The 23,880-nt window shown below is 49.7% G+C and overlaps 1 long non-coding RNA gene across 2 annotated transcripts in view; it reads left to right on the top strand.

The window, feature by feature from the left end:
- The window catches only part of LOC138845308 (uncharacterized), a 44,488-nt gene that overhangs the window by 14,903 nt on the left and 5,705 nt on the right, over positions 1–23,880 (top strand). Inside the window, exon 3 of one of the 2 annotated variants that reach the window (XR_016221575.1) lies at positions 7,485–7,716. The exons of the other annotated variant lie outside the window; for it this stretch is intronic. This is a non-coding gene — a long non-coding RNA (uncharacterized LOC138845308). Of the gene's footprint in view, positions 1–7,484; positions 7,717–23,880 lie in introns of those variants that run through there. 2 annotated transcript variants of the gene reach the window in all.

Below are 23,880 nucleotides of genomic sequence, written 5' to 3'. Positions count from 1 at the left end.
GCTGAGCAAACTTTTATTCTTCATTAATTACCCGGGCCGTGGGATTCAGTTACCCCAGCAGAAGACCAAGACAATGACTATATTAAAATCTACATCATGTGTGCAACCAAAGAATTATTAAAAAGTGAGACAAACTGCAGACCACGAGGCGATATCTGCAATAAAGAATTAGTAGGGCTGGCACTGTGGCACAGCGGGTTAAAGCCCCAGCCTACAGTGCTGGCATCACCTATGGCACCAGTTCGAGTCCCAGATGCTCTACGTCTGATCCAGCTCCCTGCTAATGACCTGGGAAAAGCAGTGAAAGATGGTCCAAGGACTTGGGTCCCCGCACCCATGTGGGAGACCAGATGAAGTTGCTGGCTCCTGGTTTCGGCCTGGTTCAGCCCTAGCCATTGCAGCCATTTCGGGAGTGAACCAGCAGATGGAAGATCACTCTGCCTATGCCTTAGAAGCATATGTATCTTGGCCGGCCCCGCGGCTCACTAGGCTAATCCTCTGCCTTGCGGCGCCGGCACACCGGGTTCTAATCCCGGTTGGGGTGCAGGATTCTGTCCCGATTGCTCCTCTTCCAGTCCAGCTCTCTGCTGTGGCCGGGAGTGCAGTGGAGGAGGGCCCAAGTGCTTGGGCCCTGCACCCGCATGGGAAACCAGGAGGAAGCACCTGGCTCCTGGCTTTGGATCAGCGCAGCATGCCGGCCGTAGTGGCCATTTTGGGGGTGAACCAACGGAAAGGAAGACCTTTCTCTCTGTCTCCCTCTCTCTCACTGTCCAACTCTGCCTGTCAAAAAAAAAGAGGAAGAAGAAGCAGAAGCATATGTATCTTAAAAAATATGCTGGTTCTGTACAAGGCCCCTCCTGTAAATCTCAGAAGGCACCATGGATGTTATGCTGCGAAATGGGCTCATCGTCCTCGGGGCAGACACAGCCTCCCATCATGGAGAGCAGAGCGCCCCCTTTCAGCTGGGGGTCTGCGTGCAGGACACCACCAACACAACCATGCGTAGTGGTCCTGACTGCATCAAACAAACCCATCTCCCCTCCCTTCCTGGCTCCTCCAAGAGTGAAGTCTCCTTCCTCCAGCCCAAGGCACACCGCTCCGACTGGGATGAGCTCATCTCTTTTCCACTCTCCCCTCTTGTTGTTTTCTGGCTTCTGCAGTTTCAGCCTTGCTTCTCTTTTTGCCCTTCCTCCCAGCCTTCGACCCCCATCTTTCTATTTGCTGCCACTCTGATCCCACTGTGGTCCGGTCTCTTCTTCCATTGCATTACTGAAACTACTGTCCTCCACAAAGTCACCGAGGCCCTCCTAGCTCTCGGAGCCAGAGAGAGCTTCTGCGGCTCTCACCTCACTTGACCTTTGCAGTATTTGACATCTTCCTTGTGAAAATTCCCCTTGTGGCTTCTGTGACATTATTCGCTCCTGGATTTTCTCGCTTTCGCTGCTGGGAACTTTGTCTATTCTCTAGGCTCTTGTTCTACTACCAGCTCCGTGAATGTCAGTGTTTCTTCCTCATTCTTTCTAATGCTGCTGCTTCTTGTTCTTTTTTAAAAGACTATCCATCAGTTTGAAAGGCAGAGTTACAGAGAGGGAAAGACAGAGAGAGAGGTCTTCCATCCTCTGGTTCACTCCCCAAATGGCCACAATGGCCAGGGCTGGGCCAGGCCAAAGCTAGGAGCCAGGAGCTTCATTTGGGTCTCCCACATGCATTTAGGAGCCCAAGCACTTGAACCATTCTCTGCTGCTTTCCCAGGCACATTAGCAGGGAGCTGCATTGGAAGTGGAGAAACCAGCACTCAAACCATGGGATACCAGCATTGCAGGCAGAGATTTGATCTGCTATGCCTCAACACTGGCCCCTCTTTCTTTCTTCTTACTGTCTTCAATAATCATTTAACAAACATTTATTGAATACCTACTCCACACCAGGCTCTTTTCTCAGTTGTGGGAAGAAGGCAGTGAAAAGGCCCCGCCCTCCTGGGCCTTACACTCTGGTGTGGGGAGACAGACAGCAAGAACTTGAAAGTAGATCTGTGAGGTTGCATGATAAGTGCTCTAGAGAAAAAAAGGGTGCAAAAGGAGACGGGTGGTGCAAACGGAGGGGATACACTGTATTTGTGTTGTAGCAAATGGTTGGGAGATCCTCCCTGAAGAACTGATTTGGGGACTAAGCCTTGCAGGGAGTAGGAGCTGTGAACCAAGTGGGTATCTGGGGGAAGATCTTTCCATGCAGAGGGAACAGCAAGTGCAAAGACTCTGAGGTAGGAGTGTTCCTGTATGGGATACATCTGGGATACATTGAATTTGAAATGCCTCCTCTCTGAGAACATTCAAGGGGAAGTGTCAAGGCAATTGACTGCATGTGTATGTGGCTGTGTGTGTGTATTTGGGGAGGAGCAGATTTGCTGGAGGTCGTTGGGAGTAGAAGAGACACTCTGGGGTTTAGTTTAGTTTGGCCTAGATTAAGGATATGGTGTTTATCAGAATCAACCTGGAGATAGAAATTGGGTCCTTAAATTTATTCAAAAGGGGTCGGTGCTGTGGCATAGGGGGTAAAGCTGCTGCCTGCAGCGGCGACATCCCATATGGGTGCCGGTTCAAGTCCTGGCTGCTCTACTTCTGATCCAACTCTCTGCTATGTCCTGGGAAAGCAGTAGGAGGTGGCCCCTGCATGTAGGAGCAGGAGCTTCTTCCAGGTCTCCCATGTGGGTAGCAGCAGCCCAAGCACTTGGGCCATTCTCCGCTGCCTTCCCAGGCACATTAGCAGGGTGAGGGATCATAAGTGGAACAGCCAGGACAAGAACCAGCCGCAGCAGCAGGCCGCAGCTTTTCCTGCTATGCAACAAAGCTAGCCTCCTAGAATGATTATTTTAAGCCCCAATTCTTATCTTGTCATTTCCCATTTAAAATTTTCCGTTGGCTTTTCCTTCCCTTTGGAAATAAAGATGCCGCACCCTAGCATGACCTATAAAGTCCTTCCAGGTCTGAGTTCTGCTGACATTTCCATCCCAAACCACTTGCAGGTCTCCACATGAGCCATGGTGTCACATCTCTGTGCTTTTACCAGTGCCAATCCTTAGTGCAGAGTCTTACCTCATTTCTGTGGCTAGTCTGTACCCATCCTTCAACCCTCAGCTCCAGGATCACCTCTTGGAAAAATACCCCCACTCCATCCCCCCCACCCTGAGGACCAGGATGTCCTCCATGCTCCTCTTTTGTGATTCCGTGGTGCTTACCTCCATTATATCTGGGTATCCTGTGCTCTCATCACCAGCTTTCCTTTAGAAGAAGGTCTTATTCAGAGTGTGACAAATAGTATTTGCTCAATGTTTGTTGAATATGTGAATGCCTGAGCGAAACCGTTTCAACCAATTACCTAGATGTAGCCCACCCATTTCTTAGCCACTGAGTTCTTTTGCTATGCTCAACCTTCCCCAAGTTAAAATATACAGCTGAGAAACATCAGAAAACAACCTGTGGCAAGGACCCAATGAGAGGAACTTGGCACAACTGCTAAAGTAAAGGGACTGGATGGCATTGAGAACACTAGGCGTTTTTTCCCATGGAGGGGATGAGCTGGGCTAAACAATTTACCTCCCTAACCTCCTATGATCAGTAGCACGTGGGTAGACCAACAACTAGCCTAAACTAGGAGAGTACTTTCTCAGTGTTTCATGTGATGGACTACACCCGGTAGATGGGCCATCTGCTTTGCTTTCTGTATCACTTTTTGTGGAATAGCACCAACACCCGTCATTCACAATCCTAAGACCCTTCTAACCCCTAAGCAACCCATTTGTCAAAACAAGGCTCAGAGTCCTTCAAAAAACTACTATTTTTTTTTCTTTTGCATTCCGTTTCAGCTCCTCAACAGTTTGATTGATTTCAGGTCTACCCTGAAGAGAAGGCTACGAATTGACTCTAGGAAAACAACTGTCACTGAACTTAGAGACCTGCTCAAAGCATAAAGATGGGACCCACAGAAAGGTGTGGCTCTCCCATCTTTAACTCTGTCAGGAGGCTTCTGCTGCTCCATCACCCCTCATCTGCTGCCCTCTTGCATGTTCCTGCTCTTGCTTCCGCTTCCCCTTCTGTCTTTCAAAGTTGGTTGAGCACAGGGCAGGGAAGCAGGTGAACCAGCTAGCCCTAACCCTGACCTCATTACTGCTGCCAGTCTTCTCCTCTGTAGTCTGGTGGTTGTCTTTCTGTCTTTCCTGTGGCCCTTCTGGACTCTAAGCATTCTCTTACTAAGATTACGTTATGACACCTACTTGAAAGGTATGCACACATTGTGTTTATTTTCATTGCTGAAGCTAATTACTGAACTGGGACTTTCTGTAGATACAGCTCGACTAGAACTCACTTAAGAGGCAGCATAGGTAGGGCTCTTGAAAGTCGGGAAAGATGCCCTTCCTCCCACGTGTCCACTCCAAGCCACACACTGAGCATCCGCTGCCAGCTCTCTCTCTATTCCCAGGGAAACTCCTTGGGCATGAGGGGGACCCCTTCCGAGTTCACCACAAACAATTTAGAAGCAGCACCAACAAAGGCAAATCAAGGAAGGAAAATAAGTTCTCAAGAACAGTGAGTAATGGTGGCGTTCACAGAATCAGTACCCGTCTACATACTTCTATGCACGCGGTACATCCATCAGAGTGAGTGGCTGACGTTGGTCCCAGCCTGGCTGAGTGAGCCCAAGTTGGATGACTCACCTGCTGTGCTCTCAGCAAACCCCGAGCCTCTGCCTGGCAGTTAACCAACTCACTAAAGGAAACTCTATTCTGAGTCTGTCACTAATTGAATCTGTGAAGGTAATCCAGTTGCCAGCCAATTTACGAACTTCCTCCCCGCGCTCCAGGTTCTTGCCAGCCTTCCTCCTAACCAGCTTTGCAGCCTAGCGGAATTTGATTGGTTTTCTCTTTGTTTGCTCTGAGGAGGAATTGAAATGCATCTTTCTCTAAGAAGATGATTGTGTCTCCTTTGCACAGCCTGGGTAGAGCACAGAGGTGACCTCATAGGGTTTTTCCACCCACTGTATCTGATTTGGAAAAGATAAATACATGAAAGCCCCAGTGTTGCCTCTTAAAATCCCCTTGGCGCTCAAAGAGGAAGCTTGGCGAAGAGTTTCAGCCAAGTATCAGGAATATCAGGTGGCACTGATTCACCAAGATCTGAAAACAAACCTCAGTTTCTCCAGTCCTTGGTTCAAGATGAGAAAACTTCCCTTTACTGTGGACTAATATGGCTCAAAGCAGAGATCAGCCTGTCCTTTGACAAGGATGACACATGAGTGACAAATGTTCCCTTTCCCAGCCCCTACCCCCAAGGCTCCTGCTGTGCCCATCTGGCTATGGCGCTCCCCATGGTTCTCCACTCGGGTCTCACTCATCTTTGGAGGTCCTGTTCTCCCCAGCAACCAGCCCCATCATTCTGGCCTGTAGACAGCTCTCCTTCCCTTGAGCTGCACCTCTGCATGATGGTCAACATCTCTCCCTGGCCGTCTAGTACAGATCTGCAGGGCAGGGAGGGTGCTGGATTCTAGTTGGTGCACCTGTGAGGTGGCTCGCGCAGCCCTGAAGAATTACACACGCCTGACTCCACCTGGACCTTTCAATCAGTCATTCCAGGGTGATTGTGACTTGCCCTGGGAGGGGAAGCGCTGAGTTAGTGTCACCAGAAGGATGCAACGCACTTCCAGATGACACTGTTAAAAAACACACTTTCATGGCAATTGCTAGCTCTAGTTTGTGGAGAGTGCTATAGCTGCTGCCTGCGCCTGCCCAAGCCCCCTGGCTCCTGCTCCCTTCCTCAGAGGCTCTATTCAGAGGGCAGCCCCTTCTTCACGCAGCCCCCTTGCTTCAGGGGAAGCTGACCCAACCCTCGGTGTCAGGTGAAGGTCTGATTGCAGGACTCAGGAATGGGTGTGTGACCCAGTTCTGCCCATTGAGGTCCCAGGGGAGAACTGCTGGGCTTCTGGGATGGGTCTTCCTCCCTCTCATGGGGGCTTCCCACTCTCTCCTGCCATCGCCCTAGTTTTAACTGCAGCCTTCCTGTGATCTCCCCCCCCCCCCCCCCCCGCCAAAGGGAACACATCTTAGGAGGCTGTTTGAAGAAAACCTGCATAAATGTTCAGCCAGTGAGGGAGGTTCTTGGACTGGGCCGTGAGATAGCCGCTACCATATTGCTCTTCACCCCAACACTCTAAAACAGCAAGTTGTATATGAGCTCTAGTTCAAGTCCCTGCTACGCCACTTCCAGTCCAGCTCCCTGCTAATGCACCTGGGAAAGCAGCAGCAGATGGCCCAAGTACTTGGGCCCCTGCCAGCCACATGGGAGACCTGAATGGAGTTGCAGGCTCCTAGCTTTGACCTGGCCCAGACCTAGCTCTTGTAGCCATTTGGGGAGTGAACTCAGTGGCTGTCTCTCTCTCTCTCTCTCTCTCTCTCTCTCTCTGTAAGTCTGCCTTTCAAATAAAGAAATAAATCTTTAAAATAATAGGTTCTTCTGGAACTGGTGAAAGTTTCAATAATATACTTTAGTTCTCCCCCCAAAAAACAAAGAGGATTGGGATGAACTCTTCTTTTGCCCAATTTTTGTCTCTCCCCCTGACAGATAGCATTGTCATTTTCTCTGGAAAACTACCCCTCCTATGCATTCAGACCAGGTCTTCAGGTGATGACAACTCTCAACCATACTCTCAAATCTGGAAGTGGGCAAACGACATGAATGGGCCAATTAGCATATCCCACTTCTCTAGACATGATGATTGGTTTAGGGGTAGGGACACCATCCCAGTTGATCCAAGGGAAGTCAATTCTGAGATTTTTTGCTGAAACTGCTGGGGCTGCCATGTTTCTGCTAAGGTTGCCATGTAGAAAGGAAGCCCAGGGCTGGCAGGAGTCACTGAATGAAGAGGACCAACTCAGAGCAAAGCGGAGCTGGCATGGGGATACATTGAAAGACAACCCTGGCAGTAGAGTTTGAGTCTGGGACCAGCTGTGCCTGCTCCAGACATCTCAACTTGGCTTCTGTGACTGGCAACTTGGTGTCCTGCAATGGCAAAAAATGAGAAATGTTATGATAAATAATTTGGCTTGGGGCTGGTATTGTGGTATAGCTGGCTAATCTGCCATCTGCAGTGCCAGCATCCCATATGGGCACCAATTCAAGTCTCAGCTGCTCTACTTCTGATCCAGCTCTCTGCTATGGCCTGAGATAGCAGTAGAAGGAGGCCCAAGTGCTTGGTCCCCTGCACCCACGTGGGAAACCTGAAAGAAGCTCCTGGTTCCTGGCTTTGGATCAGCCCAGCTCCAGCCATTGCTGCCATTTGGGAACCAGTGGATGGAAGATCTCTCTCCCTCTCTCTCTTTCTTTCTGTAACTCTGCCTTTCAAATAAAATAAATCTTTAAAAAAGCCCTGGCCTGAGGCACCAGCATCCCACATGGGCACTTGTTCTAGTCCCGGCTGCTCCTCTTCCAATCCAGCTCTCTGCTATGGCCTGGGAAAGCAGTAGAAGATGGCCCAAGTCCTTGGGCCCCTGCACCCATGTGGGAGACCCGGAAGAAGCTCCTGGCTCCTGGCTTCAGATCAGCACAGATCCAGCTTTTGCGGCCATCAGGGGAGTGAACCAGTGGATGGAAGTCCTCTCTCTCTGTCTCTACCTCTCTCTGTAACTGTCTTTCAAATAAATAAAGTAAATCCTTTTTAAAAAAGTAATAATAACTTGGCATTCCTGTCTTTTCAGAGTTGATGAGATCCAGTGACCATAGCTTTCTGCAGTATTTTTTGTCGCCAGGTACTGCCCTAAGCAGACACAGATAGAGGTCCCTGCCTTCTGGGGTCTCACATTCCAGCAGGAAGAGAGAGTCATGAAGCAAGTCAACAAGAAACACCTCAGGAAAACAGGTCTAAAGTCTCCTAAGCACGAGCATGGTGATGAAAGAGGAGGCAACTGCTCTCAGGGCAGGGCTGGTCTCTGAGGAGAGGTGGCAAGGCCTGAGCTGAGCTTACAACAACTTGATAAGAAAAGGAAGTTCAGGGAAGAGTGCCCTGAGCAGAAAGCAGTGCAAATAGAGAGGCTCTGAGACAGGAACAAGACTGGCCTGTTAAACCCACGGAAAGAAAGCTTGTGTGGCTGCAGTGTCCTGAACTGCGAGGGGACCAGAAGAGAGAGACACAAGAGGCAAGTCCCCTCCACCTGGGAGAGTTTGCGTTTAATTCTGAATACAGTGGGCCCTCACTGCAGTGTTGGTGAGACCCGGTTTACCTTTCAAAGCCCGGTTGTTGTGTGAAGGCTGGAGTGAAGGAAGGCGAGAGGGAGATGAGACCTCTTAGGAGATAAGGCAAGAGTCCGGGCAGGAGATGACGGAGGGCCCGGGAGCAGGGTTGGTGGAGCAGCGGAGGTGGACGTGGAGAAAGGTGGCTGTGTTTGGGACACATTTTGGAGGCAGAGCAAATGGGATGCGCTGTGAGTTAGAAGCAGGTGTGAGGATAGGAGACAGACGCTTCAAGCACAGTGACTAAGTTACAGGCCGAGCACTGGCTAGTGGTGCTGCCCATCACAACAAGAAAGGCCTGCTGGGGGAGGAGGGAATCCATGTTTGTGCCTCCGCTGTGTGAGACGTCTGGGTGGAGATGTCAAGAAGGTGGTAAGGTAGTGCAGGCTGGGAGTGCAGGGGAGACGTCTGAACTGAAGATCCTTGAAAATCATAGACAAGTAGCTGGCCTGGAGGAGCTACCCAGCTAAAGAGAGGAGAGAGGCCCAACACCGGAGCCTTGGGCTCTGCAGCATTCTGAGAAGGGGAGAAGGAACAGAGGAGAATGAGGAAGGGAGCGAGGCGAGAAGAAAGCCAGACAGATGAGGCATCGGGGAATCCCCAACAAGTGTTTCAAGAGCAAGAGAGCTGTCTTCTAGGTTGGATGCTGCCCAGGGGGTGAATAAGATGAGGACCAAGAGCTGCCCGTCCGCTTTGGCAAGATGACCCTGGGGAAGGCTCTATCGGATGGTGAGGAGGAAAGCGCCAGGCCAGTGCAGCAGAGCCACTGGGGCTCGTGGGATAGGCTGACGGACCCTCATCAGGGAATGCTGCTTGCCTTTTTTCCCCTTTTTATAAAGATTTGTTTGTTTACCTTGAAAATCAGAGAGAGGGAGAGGTTGAGAGAGAGAAAGAGAGAGAGGGGTTTTTCCATCTGCTGGTTCACTCCTCAAATGGCCGCAGTGGCCAGTCCTGGGCTAGGCCAAAGCCAGGTACCAGGAGCTTCTTCCCAGTCTCCTACATGGGTGCACTTGGGTCATCTTCTACTGCTTTCCTAGGCCATTAACAGGGAGCTGGACTGGAAACGGAACAGCTGGGACACAAATCATAAGTGATGCCTGGTTGTAGGTTGTGGCTCTACCTGCTATACCACAATGCTGGCCCCTTTTTATTAAGAGTTGAATAGTTTTGTAGTTTGTTTTTAGCTTAAATTTGCATACAACAAAATGTACATATCTTTAAGTGGTAAGTTTTTTTTTTTTTTTCGTAATGAGGTGAATCTCACATAACATAGAATTGACCACTTATAACTGAACCATCCAGTGGCACTGAGTACATTCGCAGGATTGTGCAGCCACCACCTGTATCTAGCTCCAAAACAAACCCTCACCCTCTGAAGAGACTCCAGATTCCTTGATGGGAATAGTTTCCTTTGGGGATGCTTTCTTTTTTTTTTTTTTAAACTTTTATTTAATGAATATAAATTTCCAAAGTACGACTTATGGATTACAATGGCTTCCCCCCCATACCGTCCTTCCCACCCACAACCCTCCCCTTTCCCACTCCCTCTCCCCTTCCATTCACATCAAGATTCATTTTCGATTCTCTTAATATACAGAAGATCAGCTTAGTATACATTAAGTATGGATTTCAACAGTTTGCTCCCACACAGAAACATAAAGTGAAAAATAATAGATGATTTTTTTTTAAATGATGATGAAATCAGAGCAGACCTATTGTCATGTTTAATCCCAGTGAGAGTCAAGTTGGGAATTGATAATTTCTTTTTTTTTTTTTTTTTTACAGAGGATCAGTTTAGGGGATGCTTTCTTAATAGACCATTTACTACACACTCCATGAAAAGTGAAGGCTCATTTTAAGTCCATATAAAACAGCCCTTTATTTGCAGAACACTGGCCATGCCGTGTGGATCTCTGCTGTTTGAAATCAGAGTCGTGGTTATCTGGGAGGGTGACTGGGATGGTAAGCAAAGGAAGCACCCGGGAGCTGCCGGGAGCATGAATTGATGCATTCCCCACCTGGGTGACAGTGATGCGACATGGACACGTGCATGCGGAGATGTCACGTCAGCCGTACAGTTAGGGAATATACACCTTTCTGTATGTAGGCTTCAATTTAAAAGTGTTTAAATATGTGTTTATTTGAAAGGCAGAGAGAGAGAGAGAGAGATGTTCCATCTGTTGGTTCACTCCCCTAATGGCCGCAACAACCAGGGCTTGGCCAGGCCGAAACCCAGAGCCAGGAACTCCATGCAGGTCTCCCACGTGGGTGGCAGGAACTTGAGTACTTGAGCCATTACCTGCTGACCCCCATGTGCATTAGCAGGCAGCTGGATCGGGAGAACCAGGCACTTTCAGATGAGTTGAAGGCATCCCACGTAGCAGCTTAACCTACTGCACGACAGTGCTCCTCCCCCACCGTTTTTTTTTTGGACAGGCCGAGTTAGAGAGAGACAGAAAGGAATTTCTGTTGGTTCACCCCCCAAATGGCTGCTATGGCCAGCGTGCTGCCCCAGTCCGAAGCTAGGAGCCAAGTGCTTCCTCCTGGTCTCCCATGCGGGTGCAGGGCCTAGGCACTTGGGCCATCCTCCACTGTACTCCCAGGCCACAGCAGAGAGCTGGACTGGAAGAGGAGCAACCGGGACAGAACCGGCGCCCTGACTGGGACTAGAACCTGGAGTGCTGGCGCCGCAAGGCAGAAGATTAGCCTAGTGAGCCATGGCGCTGGCCCCCCATCATTTTTTTAATAACTAAGAAATCAGGAGGCCAGGGCTTCCATTCCAGCCCTTGAAGGTGACTAGCTGTGTGACCCTAGGCAAGTCATTTAACCTCTCTGGACCTCAAGTTTTCTGGAAGATCCCGAGTTCCATGATTTCATGTGAAGTGGGGTTGAAGGAAGCGAGAGGGACAGAGCGGGTGCTCCGTGTACAGAGGCCCCTGTTTGAAGACAGGCACTTGTGCTGACCTTGGTCAATGGGGAGTCAGGCCTTTCTCATCCCACCCCTCTCAGAAATTAACAGTGGCAGCTGGTATCGTCACTGTGGTGTCTCCGTGGTACCACCAGTCACTGACAAGGCAGCTGTGAAGTTAGCGCAAATGAAAAGCTGCCCATAATTAGGCGGCTGCATGTGCAAGCATTATTGCTATTTAAAAAATCAATTAGCTGAATAAGAAAATGCCGTTGAGACAAACATTTCTTGTTCTCCCTCTTATGATTCCAGCTGAGTAGGAGGATAATGTGGTCCATTCCGGAGGGCAATATAGCTTTCTGATACATTGGGACTGCATCTAGTTTTAAAAACTGTGTAGAGAGAGATGGAGGCTTCTAATGTTTAAGTCTCTGTAAGGGAGGGAGAGGCATCACAGGATGAGCTGGGATTTGTGCCCTGCTGCCTTATTAATAAGCCTCTTGCTCTGGTAATGACTGCACCTTCATTTCCTCCTTTCAGGAGGTGATGGGACACGCCTCTAGGAAGCCTAGCGTTACTGCTCCCTAGTCCTGTCTCTGAGACAGGAGGCGGAGGGGCTATGAAGCAAAAGAGATGAAACTTTTCCAGTTCTTTTCTTGCTCTTTCTCCAAATAACTGCATTGAACAAAGCTGATATTCTGAGAAGGCTGTGGAGATAGACAGCCGTCTTCTGACAGCCGTCTGGGCCTGGGTCATGCATTAACCTCCAAATCCTGGGCAAGGGAATGAAGGAAGCTCCCTGAGCCTCAGTTTCCCTGTCTGTGAAAGGAGCTGATGTTTGTCCCCACCTCTGTGTGCATGCGCACACACGCGTGTGCATGTGAACTAGAAAATACAGCCCACTGACAACGCCTTGCTCAGCGCCTGGCATGCGACTGTCCCTCAGTAAACATCACGAGGTGGTTCTTGTGTCTGGGGGCGGGGCCAGTCTCCTGGGCAGCGGGTCCATGCACCCTTGGGAATCACTGAATCCCAGGGCTCTCTCACAGCCCCCAGCAGGGGTCTTTCAGAATTCTATGTGTTTCTCAGTTTTCGGTCCCTGCTTGTTGTGTCTTTGGAATCCCAAACAGCCCGGGAGGGGGAGAAGGCGTCAGATGTGTGCATCCTCCCCTGCTCCTGGGCGGTGACTACACCCCCTGCCGCCCAGCTGGTGACACAGGCCTTTAGCATAATGGAGGCCTTTGCGGATCTATTTTTCTCTCACTGTGTTACTCACCTCGCTCCTCTGTGTCACAAGGAAGGAGAGAGAAAAACACAATCCACTGCCAGGGATGAGTCAAATTCCAATAGAGTCTTTGCTGCTGTTGCTTGTGCATTCCCAAGATTCAGACTGCAGAGCCAGGCCTTGCTTGCTTCTTTCTTCTCTTTCTCCTTTCTTTTTGGGGAAGGGTGGCGGATGGAACTGCGTTTTGACTGGGTTCTTTCTAGGGTAGACAATGAGGAAAGTGACACCCTCAGAGCTGGCTCAGGCCCCGGCTCAGCTCTGGCCTTCTCCTGTCCTTCCTTTCTGGAAGTGACCGTAGCGGCTGTGGGCTTTCTCCTGGCTCAGAGAACTGCTCCTGCTCTCAGCAGCGTGCCCCCGCGGCCGTCTGAGCAGGTGCACAGCAGTTACGCTGCTCCAGAGGCTGGTCCAGGTAGGTGCCCGTGCCTCCACCCATGGCTCCAGGCTCCTTACGTAGCTCCTTTCTTGGAGTGGCCTGAGGCCTCTGTCCCCGGCAGGTATCCAGAGACAAAAATTTTGAAAGGAGAGAGATAATCAGCTTGATGATCATTTAGTGTTTAAGTGAAAGGGTTTCCTTTTAACTTATTTGCGTATCTCACTTCCATGGCACAAAGCAACGGAAAGACTAGAAGGAATGTAAGATATGCTGTTAAGTTCAGGCTGTAGCACAGAGACAGCACAGCATTGCTGAGTGGACCAGCCTTCTCTCTACCTGAAGCATAGGAATATTTCGAGCATCTGCACAGGCTATAGAAAATAACATTGCAGAAAGCATTAATTTGAGCTCCATTGGCATACTAGAGGCAAGCAATTCCCAAACTTGGCTGCACATTAGAGTAATGGGGAGCTCTTCAATGAATCAAGTTCTGGGCCCTGCGCCCTGTGCCAGAGAGCTCCAGGGCCCTGAGTCCTGGGGGAGACTCCTTATTTTAGAGGTTACCCAGGTGGGTCTGACAGCCAGGCAGGGCTGCAGCTTCCAAGATAGGCCATGCTTTGGAGGGAGATGTTCCCACATCATCTAATGCCAACGAGGCAGCTCAGGTTTGTCTTTAACCTTCTTACAGTGAAATATATACAGAAAAGCATTCAAAACAAACGTGCCTCAGGGACCGAACTCGGTGCAAACACCCATGGGTCCACCTTCAGTTAAGAAACACAACGTTGCCAACAGATGCGTTTTTTGGACACTGAAGAAAATCCTGATGTTTTCCCCATTGAGAAACCATTGTAGCCCCCTGAATCAGGAGCCTGGGGTTTGAGGTGTGTCTCTGATCCTCCTGGGCTTTGTTCTGATTTAAGGAGCTGAATTTGCATCCTTCATAATCTTGCACTTGGATTTTATAATTAAACAGAAGTGAGTCAAAAGTCTCCAAATCCCAACTCCTCCACTCGCATGCTGCGTGTTCTTGGGCACGTTATTGAGCATTTCTGCTCCCTGGGCTCCTCAGCTTTAAAATAAAAGGCAGAACAATGTGTACTTCCCAAGATCGTGTGAGCAATAAGCCTGGCGATCCTGCAACACGTTCCCATCAGGTCCCATTCTCACTTTGTTCTCCTGCTGAAGCCTATTCCCAGCAATTGCTCCCTCTCCCGTCTCCTCTGGGACCTCAGCCAGAGGCCGATGTCACTTCTATGGTACACAGAAGGCTCTGTTTACCTCTGCCTTCCGAGGCAGCAAGCAGACAAGAACCCTCCTTGACTCTGCATCTCCCTGCCGTCACCTTATTTTCTGCTTCTTTTTATGGTCAAACTTTTATAGTCACTGTCTCCTCTGCATACTTTGTCTTTTCCTCTATCCTCCAGCTCCGGCCTCTGTCTTCACTAAGCCATGGAGACCATAGCTGTCAGGATGACCAACTATGTCTGTGCTGCCCAAGTCCAAGTTCCTGATCTATTCTGAACTTCCTTGGCCTTCAAGCAGCATTTGACAGAGTTGGCCTTGCCAAGGTTAGAGATGGGGCAATCTAGGCAGTGGGAGCTGCAAGTGCAAAGGCCCTAGGGTAAGGTCCAACTTAGTGGACTCGAGAAACAGAAAGGGAAAAAAGAAAAAGAAGGTCGATGTGGCTGGAGCTCAGAGCCGAGGACGCAGAAGTCTGCTGGGCCACACTACATGGACTTTGTGAACTGGAGCAAAGCTTCAGCACTGGGTCCAGGACAAACAGCTGTCCCATATTGGCTATTCCCATTGTTTTTATTTTTTAAAGACTTATTTATTTATCTGGAAGGTGGAGTTACAGAGGCAGAGAGAGAGAGAGGTCTTCCATCTGCTGGTTTACTCCCCAAGATGGCCACAATAGCAGGAGTTGGGCCTATCTGCCAGGAGCCAGGTGCTTCTTCTGGGTCTCCCACGCAGATGCAGGGCCCAAGGACGTGGGCCATCTTCTATTGCTTTCCCAGGCCATAGCAGAGAGCTGGATCAGAAGTGGAGTAGCTGGGACTTGAACCGGTGCCCGTATGGGATGCCGGCACCACAGGAAGTGGCTTTACCCACTATTCCCATTGTTTTTATTAAAAGCTTAACAGTGCCATGTGTGAGAGAGCTGGGAAGGTGCTGGATCAGGAAACGAAGAGCAAAATCCCAGATCTCAAGGAGCTTTCCATTAAGTTGAGGAGATTGTACCTGTTAGGACGAGAGACCTGCAAGCCAACTTGCTGTCATTGCCCTCCCCTGCCCTACACAATTTCTTGGCGAATTGAGTCCCATCCAGTGATTGTCTCTGGATAATTAAGATTCATTTTTTAACTTGTGAATGGAGCGAAAGTGGCTGTGGGTCCCAGTGAAGAAAGATATGACTACGAAGACACCAGACATGTTGTCACAGCATAGACAGAGACCAGTGCTAGGACAGAGACCAGTCCTGGTATATTCCCAGCTTTTCCAGACTGCTCAGGATAATCCCTCCATGGGGTTATCAGGGCTGGGCCTTTCCTTCTCATTTGTATCAAAGCTGCCAACCAGATTCTGGAACAGCCCTTTGGATTACTGACACCACACATGTACCCTAAAGGTGGGGGGAGGGGTTAATCCTATTGGTGTGCCTGTCACACACATCCCTTTCACACTTGCAGGCACACATACACACACTCAACACACTCACACACTCAACACACATATATATTAGCACACACTCAATAGCACACAGTCAATGGCCAGATATTCAGTATACATAGGCTTTCTTTTTCTTTTTTTAAAGATTTATTTATTTATTTGAAGGGCAGAATTACAGAGAGGCAGAGAGAGAGAGAGGTCTCCCATCTGCTGGCTTACTCCCAGATGGCTGCAATGGCCAGAGCTGTGCCCATCAGAAGCCAAGAGCCAGAAGCTTCTTCCAGGTCTCCCACATGGGTGCAGGGGCCCAAGGACTTGGGCCATCTTCTACTGCTTTCCCAGGCCATAGCAGAGAGCTGGATTGGAAGAGGAGCAGCCAGGTCTCCAACTGATGCCCATACGTGATGTTGGCACTGCAGACAGTGGTTTTACCTGCTAAGCCAGAGTGCCAGCCCCCTACATAGGCTTTCAACACTCACACCTTCTCAGCACACATCTCAATACACACACACACACACATACAACAGACACACAAGACCATACACATGAGCACACCTACTGAACACATCCAAAGCACACACTCAACACATGCTCATCACTCTCACAGCCTACAGTCACATGGGCATTTATGGTGCTATAGGACTCTGAGTTATTCCCCATTTCTTTGCTTTTAACACCCAGCAAACTGAAAATTGGATAGTGTGGAAAACTTGTGTGAGTCAGGAAGTCACCGCTTTCGATTACAGTTTTATGCCACTTATCTGCCAGATCAGAGTCTAGTGGAAAGGAGGTCAAGAAAAATAAGCAGGTGCCACTTACAAATGAAGACGCAACTGCTGTAGAGTGCCCTCTTCCTCTGTTCCTCTCTGACCCTCTCTCTTTACGTCTCTGATTCTATCTCTGGCACTGATTATGAGTGAGCCATTTAGGAATGAACTCAACAAAAATCTAATGTGTAGGCTGGCTTTTACAAGTTACCTGTTTGAAACAGGCAATGCTGAATTAACTCCCACCGAGCTGAAAAGTCTAAAGAACATTCCAGACACCAGCTGGGAAAAAATGAACTGACGTTGGATGATACGAAATCAAAACTTCAATGAAGAATCCTGTGAACAAGTGGCAAGAGAGGATCTTTCCATATCTAAAATTAATTTGCTTTCATTTCCAAACTCTGACGCTGGAAGTATTCTTCCTCAAACTGACGAAACCACAGAGGATTCTGGGTAGAGGCATGTAAATGAGTAGGTTCACTGTGTTCTTTGCTTGAGAGTCTGGTCGACCATTTCATATGGCAAGAAATCTGCTAGGGTAGAATCTATTCCGTTCTTCGTCTGGTTGTTTTCAGACCTGTCTGCTTAGGGACATTTTGTCATTACCCCAGTGTCCTGGGGTTCCTCTTTGTCATGTCTGATAGCTCTATTTTCTTTTCTCTCTTGCTCCATTTTCGGCATTCTGGGGCTGTGTGGTATTTTTATCCTCTCCATTTCAGATTTTAAAGCATCTGTTGAGTGTCTAAATACGTCTGGCTCAATACAGGTGCTTTGCTTGGAGAAAGCCTAATGGGGTGTTCAAAGCCAAAGTCACAGAGAAGGACTCAGTGTGATTTCCTAGGTAATTGTCTTAGTATCTTTTTTGTTTTATATTTGATAATCTTATTTTAGAACATCCTGGTATGCCGTTAACGGAAATAAAAGGAAAAAACGGGTCCATCACTCACAGGTTGAGAAATGATGACACAGACAACACCAAAGTAAAAAAAAAAAAGACACATAAAGGATGAAAAATAAGCCACAAAATGGCAGAGAGGTTGAAGCACACTGTAAGGATCAAGTCAAATAAAAATGGGCAAGATCATAAAGGACACTATGTATGAGGAAATCCTAATGCCTGATGACCTCGTGAGAAGTGTTTGACCGAACTTCCACCTTGGACCTGAATGTTCAAACCACAGTGAAAGCCTCAGAACCAGTAGGTCAACAGACACTAGAAAGTCTCACAATCCCAACTGCCAGCGAGGACGCTGGACCGTAGGAGCTCCTGAACATGTGGGAAGAGGAGCAGACAAGGAAAAACCCTCTGGAATATTCTGGCAGCATCCATGATTCTCAGGGTGGTCCTAGGAACAAGCAGCCACATGGCCACACAGCTGATGACTCAGATGGGCTAGGATGGGAACGTTCATAGCGGCCCGAATGTTGACTTCTCAAAGTAGAATCAAGTCGTGGTAAACAGCGGTGGAGGCCATCAAGCCACAGGTCTGCTCTTGTTCCCCCAACTGGAAATGCCCACTGTGGGGCATTTCAGGCAAGGGCTTCCCATGAATTTAGTAACATCGCAATGCCAGAGTTATTCTTGCCTTCAGAGCCTACCCCAGCTTGGTGTCCAGATATGGCAGCGGTGAGAGAGGGTCCCTGCAGGGGCCTTGAGTGACAGGAGCCTCTGGGCTCCCTGCTGGCTGCTTCGCCTCCGGTCATGGGTGCAGTTGTCTCCTTAACTGCCGTCAAGAGCGTTTGGTCTGCTGGTTCTAGAGCCACAGGTGCTTGTTCAGTCTGAATCTCTGAGCCCTGAGTGTGTCTTCAGCTCCTGCTGCTGTTCCCTGCTGTGCACCCTATGTTCCTGGTCCCCCGCCCCGGGGGAGGGCCTGGGGATGCTGTGAGACACCCTGGATTCTTAGACTCCTGTGTCCTTCCTTGCTTTCTTCCTTCCTTCCCTGTGACCTTAATACATCAAAAAATTTTCTTGAGAGAGAGAGAGAGTGATGTCCCATCTTGCTAGTTCACTCTGCAAATGCCTACAGCAGTGAGGGCTGGGCCAGGCCAAAGCCAGGAGCTGTGGGTGGCAGGAATCCAACCACTTGAGCCATCACCACTGCCTCCCAGGATCTGCGTGAGTAGGAACCTGGAACCAGGAGCCAGAGCTGAGCATTGAACCCAGGCACTCTGATATGGGATATGGGTGTGTTAGCTAGTACCCTAACTGAGCTGTTAACTGCCAGGCCAAATGACCACTCTTCGTAGTACATTTTAGAATGGTCTTTGTCACCTAGAATTTTCAAGCCACGTGCTCTGTTCAGAATAAGGTCCCCTAAAAGCCAGTCACGGCGCTGGCCTCTGCAGATGTGGCTCAGGCCGATGACTGAGTAGAAGCCACCCGATGACGTTGTGAAGACGTTGAGTGAACCCACAGAGTGCTGAGGACCTACCTTTGCCTCTTTTCATTCCCAGCTGCAGACCCCTGAGTTTCCTCTCCCACATCCCACCCCCTCCCCAATATTTCATCACTGTTTTCCTACTTGCTCTAGTAGCCTTTGTGGCTTTTCCCTTTTAGGAGATTTCAGAACTGCCCCAGGCCTTCCTAAGGTCAGCTTTCAGGTGGAACACAGCCCAGCTTCTGGAAAGAGCCACATCACAAACCAGCTCTGGGTAAAAGCCCAGACCCTGGCCTTAGGAGCTCTCTGATGCTTCACACTAAAATGAGTATGTATGTTTTTGTAGTTGGTGTTTTTTTAAATTAACGCTTACTTAATTTATTTGAAAGACTCAGTGACAGAGAGAGGAGAGACACAGAGATCTTCCATCCACTGGTTTACTCTCCAAATGTCCATAATAGCTGAGGCGGGGCCAGGGAAAACCAACAGCCAGGAACTCCATATCAATCTCGCACATGGGTGGCAGGTGCAGGCCATCTTCTGCTGCCTTCCCAGGTGCATTGGCAGGGATCTGGATTGGAAGTGGAGCAGCTGGGACTCCGACCACTGCTTTGATACTGGATGCCAGCATTGCAAGCAGCATCTTAACCCACTACACCATAATGCCCACCCCAGTATTTCTGTTTTAAAAGTGAATTAATGTACTTATAAAACACGTAAATCGTGCACATCACATCAGACAAAACTGAAAAGATGAACAGGTGTATGCGATGAAAGGAAATACCCTTGGTCACTCTCATGGTTGTCTCAGCCTCCTGGGCTCCTTCCAGAAGTAACGCTGTCATCAGTTTGTGGCAGAGACGTCTGTGCTGGTGCAAAGTCTTGTGCATACAAAGCCTTTTGCTTTTGTAAAGCCTTTCACTTTTGCAAAACCTGCAGCTACCAGGATTTGCCTTTTCATTTATGCTGTTTCTTGGCAATTGTACCTTACAAGGACGTTCAGCTTTGGCTTTGCTGAAGGCTTCGTACTACTCTTCGGTACAGACCTTTCAGTGGATAGGCATTCTGAATTGCTTCTTGTCGCTCCCCCTCTTCGTGGAGGAGCAACACAGGACCCTGCGCTGTTCTTTCGTCTGCTCGGCCCTCCCCGGGTTTGCTGCTGGTTCTTCCCGGGTTGGCTACTATCCCTTCCACCTCCGTGGAAGGGCAGTTCCCCCTGGCCGCATTCCCCACTTCCGCAGGGGAGCGGCACACCGCCGGCCGGCTTTCTCGGGGGCTGCATGGGTGTTCCTTCAGCTAGATGTTCCTGGTGCATGTTGTCTCTCTCCTCCTTTATAGTCCTCCTCCACCAATCCCAACTCGGCCGCCCACACGCCGAGTACGCTGCTCTCCAATCAGGAGCAAGTCCCACAGTTAATTGGCTGAACTGGAGGCAGCTGGGTAGAAGCTGTTTACTTCTCTCCCAGCGCCATATTGTGGGAGAGCAGATGCATAGAATAAGTCTTAATTCCAGTAACCTAGTCTAGTCCGAGCTGCTCCCCACAGAGGAGAGCAGATGCATAGAATAAGTCCTAATTCGAGTAACTTAGTCTAGTCCGGATTGCTCCCCACACTTCTCATTGTCTGCTATTATGCGTGAGGTGACAGTGAACAACAACCTCTGTTTCGACTGTACCTCTCCAGTCTCTGAGGGTAGTCTTTGAAAGGTGTAACTGGGGCTGGCACTGTGGCACAGCAGGTTGCGCTGCTGCTTGGGATACTTGCGTCTTGTACCAGAGTGCCTGGGGTGGAGTCCTGCCTGTGCTTCTGATCCAGCTTCCTGCTGCTATGCTCCCTGGGAGGCAGCAGGGGGTGGCACAGTAGTTGAGTCTACCATTGCATGTGGAAGTGGCACACAATGGAGTTCCTGGCTCCCAACTTCAACTTGACCCAGCCCTGGCTATTGCAGGTATTTGAGGAGTGAACTACTGGGTGGAAGATCTCTCTTCTCTCTCTGCCACTCTTTCTTTTTTAAAAAAAATTTATTGTAGGGGCAGGTGCTGTGGCACCTGGGTCAGACCACCACCAGCAACACTGGCAACCCATATGAGTGCTGGTTCGTGTCCCAGCCACCCTAGTTCCCATCCAGCTCCCTGCTGGTGTACCTGGGAAAGCAGCAGAAGATGGTCCACGTACTTGGGCCCCTGCACCCACATGGGAGACCCAGAGGAAACTCCTGGCTCCTGGCTTCTGCCTGTCCCAGCCTTGGTCGTTGTGTCATTTGGGGAGTGAACCAGCTGAAGGAAGATTTCGCCTCTATCTCTGTCTCTCCCTCTCTCACTCTCTGTATTCTTTCAGTAAATTAATAAATCTTGGGGAGAAAAAAGATTTATGTTATTTTAAAGCCATAGTAGCAGAGAGACAGAAAGAGAGACAGAGAAATAAGATATCTTCCATACAGTGGCTCATTCCCCAAATTCCACAATGGCTGGGACTGGCAGGCAGAAGCCAAGAGTCTGGATATCCATCTGGGTCCCTCACATGGGTTGTAGGGTCCCAAGTGCTTGGGTCAACTTCTGCTGCTCTCCCAAGTGCATTATCAGGGAGCTGCATCAGAAGCAGAGCAGCCAAGACTCAACTGGTGCCCCTATATGGCGTGTCAGCATCATGGGTGGTGGCCCAGTCTGCTGTGCCAAAACACCAGCCCCTCAAATACATATGTACACACACTTCCCAGAACAGGTAGCTCTACTGCCCTGACACCTTGGGATGACTGTTAGGGCGAGGTGAGGTGGGACAGCCTCTAAGTGAGATCTGAGTAAAAGGCTACAGCACTGCATTTGGGGCTTGCCATTCCCGAGCCTGTCACTCAAGGCTCTGGCTCACGCAGCTGTGTTCCCTGCAGGAAAATCTTTGCATTCTGTCTTGGGGGGTGGGGAGGCAGCAGAAATGAGCAATTAGATGCCTGTGTCTGGCAAGAGAAGTGTTTATGTATTGCAATTGCCCTTACAAATATTTTTTCCTTTATGAGAAGAAAACTCCTCCTCCTGCCAACTAAGGCTGTCTGCCTTACAAAGATCTGGCCAAATGAATTCAGTTTTTAATCCACATTGCAGGGGAAGCAAAAACAGGAAGGCTGGGTATCTTCCTTCTGCAACACTGGGAAGGCGGTAGGTGCTGGAAACTCCAGTACAGACGTGGAAGGGCAGTCCACTCAGGGCAAAGAGGCAAAAGCACCATCATCGTCTTGGCTCTGATATGTGTTTGCTTGTTAGATAAGTTCCTTCACGTATTTCCTATTGCACAGGGAGAGTGGAAGGGGTCCCCAAATAAGCTCCCACCTTCAGGCTCTGAAGTAGCCAATAACGGGGCACAAGTAACACAAAACTGTGTTCGGAACTTACTGCTGAAATGACCCACAAGTAGGTCAACTGTATAATCTTGTTTTCTCTGCTTATGAAGCCATCTCAACTCATTTCTGCTTCAACTTCTTTGTTTATCTCTCCCACTCTACCTCACCCCCGAGTCTTCAAGTCTCACTGGGCACAGCGGCCCTCCTGTCTGCACCTGGGAGTGACCATGCAGGCCCCTTCCCATCTTCCCATTTTTCCTGCCCATGACTCCACCTTGGGGGTGTCTGAAGTGACTGGGGACAGGGGAGCCCCTGAGGGCGAGTGAGAGGATGCAGGGGCACCCACAGGGAGACAGATGCAGGGACAGCCACGGCAAGGATGCGGCACCAGCGGGACTGTCTCCATCCTTTTTCTGGCTCTACAGCCAAGACACTTTCAGCTCTTTCCCCCATATTTCATTTCCAGGCAACTTGCTCTCTACAGTCAGGGGCCCCAAATTCTGCTGATTTTGCTTTGTTTGGCTAGTAACAAGTGTTAACATATTTTATATTTCAGTACCTTTAGATGTAGCAGATATGAGGGTACTTCAAAAAATTTATCAAAAAATATTTAAAGGATAGATTTATTTTGGTACAAAAACAAAATGAAATCTGAGCATAGCTTTTTCATTGAGAGGCATCTCCCACGAAGAGTTTGATGCGCCCTCATCTATCCTGTAGTGTCGCTCCCCCTCTTCGTGGAGGAACGACACTAAACGCTGCCTAGGCTTCATATCCGAGTCATGGCACCATTATGTCGCTCCCCGTCTTCATGGAGGAATGACACAGGACCCTGCGCTGTTCTTTTGTCTGCTCGGCCCTCCCCGGGTTTGCTGCTGGTTCTTCCCGGGTTGGCTGCCATCCCTTCCACCTCCGTGGAAGGGCGGTTCCCCCTGCCACTTTCCTCACTTCCGCAGGGGAGCGGCACACCGCCGGCCGGCTCTCTCGGGGGCTGCACAGGTGTTCCCCTTAGATGTTCCTGGTGCATGCCGTCTCTCTCCTCCTTTATAGTGCTCCTCCGCCAATCCCAACTCGGCTGCCCACACGCCGAGTACGCTGCTCTCCTCCAATCAGGAGCAGCTCCTGCAGCTTGTCAAGTTGGTGAGAGGCAGCTGGGTAGAAGCTGTTGCCTCCTCTCCCAGCGCCATATTGTGGGAGAGCAGATGCATAGAATAAGTCTTAATTCCAGTAACTTAGTCTAGTCCGAGTTGCTCCCCACAGATCCCCCTTTCTTTTTATTTTTGGCGTTGATACGCGCCTGTCTTCGGTGCCCCGCGGCACACACTCTGCTCTGCTTGCTGGAGTTGTCCACAGGTGCTTACAAGCCCTACCAATAAGGCAATCCGAATCCGGGTCCTCTCTTCGCCATGTTGCGAGGAGGTTTTTAGGCGCTGATGCGTGCCTGTGTTCGGTGCCCTGCAGCACATGCTCTACTCTGCTAGAACTGCCTGCAGGTGCTTACGACTCCTATCAGGCAAACCGAATCCAAGCCTTCTCATTGCCGTATTGTGGGGAGACTTATTGATGTTGATTCGTGCCTGTCTTCGGTGACCTGCAGCCGCCCACAGGTGCTTAGCGTCTTACTAATAAGGCAGACCGAATCCAAGTTCTCTCATTGCCGTGCGTGTTGTGGGGAGGCCTTTCTCTATTTCTCTATGTCCGGGCATTCCTATTTCTTCTATTTTACTTCTATCTGCCAGCATTCCTATTTCTCTCATTTTACTTCTAAACCTTCTGTTCTCTTATCTCCACGGCTTCCCGGCGCCCGCCCCGAGGCTGCTTCTCGGCGGCTTCCCGGCTCTGAGCCGCTTCAGCCCGCGCTTCTCTCATCTGCGCGGCTTCCTGGC

This window comes from Oryctolagus cuniculus, chromosome 15 (genome assembly GCF_051225735.1).
Source record: "Oryctolagus cuniculus isolate XC-2025 breed Fujian yellow rabbit chromosome 15, ASM5122573v1, whole genome shotgun sequence".
Classification (NCBI taxonomy): Eukaryota; Metazoa; Chordata; class Mammalia; order Lagomorpha; family Leporidae; genus Oryctolagus; species Oryctolagus cuniculus.
This window is presented reverse-complemented; position numbering and strand designations above follow the sequence as displayed.